The sequence below is a fragment of the Macrotis lagotis genome, chromosome 1, assembly GCF_037893015.1.
Source record: "Macrotis lagotis isolate mMagLag1 chromosome 1, bilby.v1.9.chrom.fasta, whole genome shotgun sequence".
NCBI classification, from domain to species: Eukaryota; Metazoa; Chordata; class Mammalia; order Peramelemorphia; family Peramelidae; genus Macrotis; species Macrotis lagotis.
The window spans coordinates 456,406,702-456,410,876 of NC_133658.1; the positions used below are offsets into that span (position 1 = coordinate 456,406,702).

At 36.3% G+C, this 4,175-nt stretch overlaps 1 long non-coding RNA gene across 3 annotated transcripts in view; it reads right to left on the reverse strand.

Moving 5' to 3' along the window:
• Positions 1-1,439: 1,439 nt before the first annotated feature.
• The window catches only part of LOC141506606 (uncharacterized), a 226,245-nt gene continuing 223,509 nt past the window's right edge, over positions 1,440-4,175 (reverse strand). For all 3 annotated transcript variants that reach the window (XR_012473923.1, XR_012473924.1, XR_012473925.1), the window contains one exon: positions 1,440-2,041. This is a non-coding gene — a long non-coding RNA (uncharacterized LOC141506606). The remainder of the gene's footprint in view (positions 2,042-4,175) is intronic.

Sequence of the window (4,175 nt, forward strand, 5' to 3'; positions counted from 1 at the left end):
AGAAAAACCATATGCCTTCCATAGAACAGTGTGCTATTTCCAAATACATTTTAGGGTCTCCCAAACTAATTTGGCCACAGGACACTTTTAAAATGCATTGTCAAAATCCATGAATGTTGGTCTGGAGCTTGGAAAAAGTTTTGGAGAAAAATAAAGGAAATTATACTTATTTTCATACTGGAAAAAATTGCTGTGTATTTGGTATTGATATATAATTTTATATTTTATCTGTGCCCTCAAAATTTACATTTTATTTAATAACAGAGGATAAATATTATTCCTTTTGAAATTTCCCCATGACAGTCCTATTAATATTACAAGGAATATTATGTAGGATATAGATTTAGAGCTAGAAAGAACAATTTTTTAAAAAAAATTATATATTTAAGGCAAGGGGCTAAGTGACTTACCCAAGGTCACTAAGCTAGGTAATTATTAAGTGTTTGAGGTCGAATTTGAACTCAAGTTGTCCTGACTCCAGGGCTGGTGCTCTATCCACTGCACCACCTAGTTGCCCCTGAAAGAACCATTAAAACAAATCCCATCATTTTACAGATGAGGAAAATACTCAGGGACATAAAATGACTTGCTTGGAGACATCAGCTAGTGGTGACTGAGAAAGATTTGAGCCTAGATTTTCCTGACTTTAAAACAAGTGGATCTGGAGTCAGAACTCCTTGGTTAAAATTCCGATACTGCTACTTTCTACCTGTGTGACCACAGGAAAGCCAGTTACTCTCTCTGGATCTCAGATATTCATCTTTAAATGAGTGAGATGGAGTCAATTCATAGATTTTCCCTGAGGTCTCTTTTGGCTCTAGATCACATCCATGAATAGAGCATGGTCTGGTTACTCTATAAGTAGATCATGCAATTCAAGTTAGTCATATCTTTATGCATAAATTCCCAGTACCAAATTTCTTTGGAGTAATTTGAGAAATATTTGGGCTAGCAGAAATGGTTTTAGGCTAGGAGTCAGGAATCCTGTTCTTAAAACCCAGTTCTGCCATAAACTGTCCTAGACAAATTTTCCTATTCTGGACTTCATTTTCCTCATCTGAAAAATGAAGCAATTAGAATAGATAAGCTCCAAGTAATCTGGTCCTATTTCTGAAAGAGTAATTATGTAACTATGAAAGAGAAGTGTTTTCCACCTCTGACTGGAACAAATGATCTTTTCATCTCTAAGTTGGTTACTTGTTTTCCTGGAAGAAAAAAAAAAGAAATTTACATTATAATTTTATTCGATACTTAAAAGAAATATCAAGTTGCACATGATAGATTTGTAGTTTCATGTGCAATCCTCTTTTTATCACAATATATTATGGAAATGCTTGCATTATTGTATAAATTAAAATTTTAATAATTTTTAAAAGAAAGAAAAAATTGAAAAATAATAAAATTAATAGTATATGTTAAAATGTTTTAAAAAAGCAAAATGAAGGGTTTGGATGGGATGATCTCTGAGATCTCATCTAACTCTAAATCTAAGATTTAATAATAAATAAAAATAAAGTACCTCTGAAAGAAGGATGAACTGGGGTCCTCAATGCTCCCAGGTGGAATGGTGTTGAATGGTAGAATGAAATACTATATCAGGCATACTTTATAAATTATAAAGCAAAAACCTAAATATTCTGATGAATCAGGACATGACTTAGTTTTACTCATCTTTTCAACTGCATTAATTATCCTTCTAGTGGTAGATGCTTCTGCTCCAAGAAGAGTTCAGCCTCTCAAGTTCACAAGGTCACTACTAGGGCTGAAAATGTCCACTTCTCAGAATTTTTGGTTAACTTGTCTGTACTCAGGGAAAACAATAGAAAATAGAAGACAGAAGACAAGGTCTTGGACTCACCCAAATATACACCCCTATACAATGACAGGAAGAGGGGAAGGCATTTTCTCATCTCTTCTTTGAGATCAAGCTTAGTCCTTATAATTCGGCAGAGTCAATTGTGGAGTTTTCATTTTGTCTTATTACTCCCCAACTGCACTTATAGCATCCTTTCTATGTGGTACAGTGGATAGAGTGCTGGATCTGGAGTCAGAAAGACATGAGTTCAAATTAGGTCTTCAATGCATTATGAATTGATTCTGGATGAGTTACTTAAACTCCATTTGCCTCAGTTTCCTCAACTGTAATTGGGGAGGGATGATAATAGCAGTTACTTTGCTGAGCTGTTGTGAATAATTCAATATTAACTGTAAAGCAGAATAGTACCTGGCACATAGTAGATGGGCACTCTATAAATGCCAATTTCTTTTCTCCCTTCCTCTCCCATTTGACTTTGCACTTGTAGTTTGAGTTACTAGAGGGTCAACCAGGGGTAACTCTCTGAATGGCTCCTGTTAGCTGTATAACAATATTCTTTTCAGTTAGAATAGTATTATTATCTTTCAAGTTCTTAGCCAGTATCAGATAATTTCTGCCTTACAACATGATTTAAGATCTGGTACAGCTAAAATTCCATCCTTTACAGCTTTTTCATTATTTACTTTGATTAAATGTGCGGTTTCTTGCTCTTCCAAATGAATTTTTTCTATTTCAGTAAAACAATTTTTTATAATTTAATTGGAATGATATTTAATATATAAACTAATTTAGGCAAAATTGTTACTTTTTTATACTGACCCTACCTACTCATGAACAATTAAATTTTTCCAATGATTTTAATCTAATTTTATTTGTATAAAAAGTTGTTTTTTTCTAAAAACTTTTAGAAAAGGCTTTCACCCAAATGAGCAAATTTTAAATATAATGACAATAAAGGCACATGTGTAGAAAACACAGTTGTAAAGTCCCAGCTCTGAAACAGCAGAACCTCAGGGTTATTTTTTTCCTGGAAAGAGTCCTCATGAACTTCACTGTGGTGAATTTTGAGTGTCAGTTTTGTTTGATGGACAAATCACTCTCCTGATCTGCAGCACTGGTTCCATACTGGCACAAGGCACAGGGTGTCTCCCCTGAGCTGGTTCATCAGTTTCTGGGCTGGGCTGACCCTATGAGTGGGTTCCTTACTAAGTTTAACTACTGATGGTTTGGGATGGACTTAAATGATGACTTTCTGCTGCTGAACTGGGAAAGACATGACTATTTGGCAGCTGCCAATAGAAATTTCCAGGAATATATCTTGAGCTGTTGTTGCTCAAGTTTAGCTGGATAGATCACTTGGCTGGGGGCTCTTTAGAGGGTGCAATGTCTGGATTGATCTTCTGGAATCTCAGGGTCCATTCTTCCATGCTACTGTCTCCTATCTCCAGCTTGGATCTATACTCTTTTTAGTTAGAGTATTACAACTTTCTCTTCTCTTAGAATACTACTATACTTTTTCAAAAAATGCAGCTACCTTTATCTTAGGACTGGTGAACACCTCTCCTCACAGATTTCCTTAAGGTCTAGGTTTTGAGGTTTGTCATTTGTAGGCAGGAGGTAGGAGAGCATTTTTTGACATTGTGACAATTCCTGACCCAAATCAAGTTCTTCATTTAGACAATGCACCCTTACTTATGGTAGTCAGAATGTTGTACTCTCCCAATCTCTCCTTCCCACTTCTATTGGGGACATATTACAGTAGAATGGCTAGGGACAGTTATCAATAAGGTCTATACCCTAAAACAAGACTTGTCTTTGCTGGTCTGTTCATATGCAATTGAATTATTCAAGCCTCAGACCCTAGGCTTAGTTCAAATTCTAAACTAAATGCTCTTTGCTCTAGCCAAAAGAATTTTGTAGCACTACAGCTGAAATGAGAATAGTAACATTCCAACAGAATTAAGCACAGTAGCATTCAGTCCAGCCATTGCCTGTAGATGGGGAAAAGACTTCATCTGCCTAAGAAGAACCTAGAAGCTGAGCAACCTGATTGACCCCATCTGGTGGAAGTTACCAGTGTCAGAGTAGCCTGCACATCCATCCTTGTGGCGGTCACTGATTAGAGGATGCTCAGCCCAGTCTACTAACTATAGAATTCAAGTGAAGAACCAGTATAGCAAGTGAATGAATCATTCCACCCAGCCCAGCAGCAGATCAGCCATTTAGTTTATATCCTGCACCCCATGAGGAACAAATCCAGTGGAGTTATTCATCTAGTGGAGACACTGCCCTTCAAAAAAATCAGCCCACATGAACAATAGAGCCAAATGTGAGGCCCCCCTGGGGATAGTAAAGATAT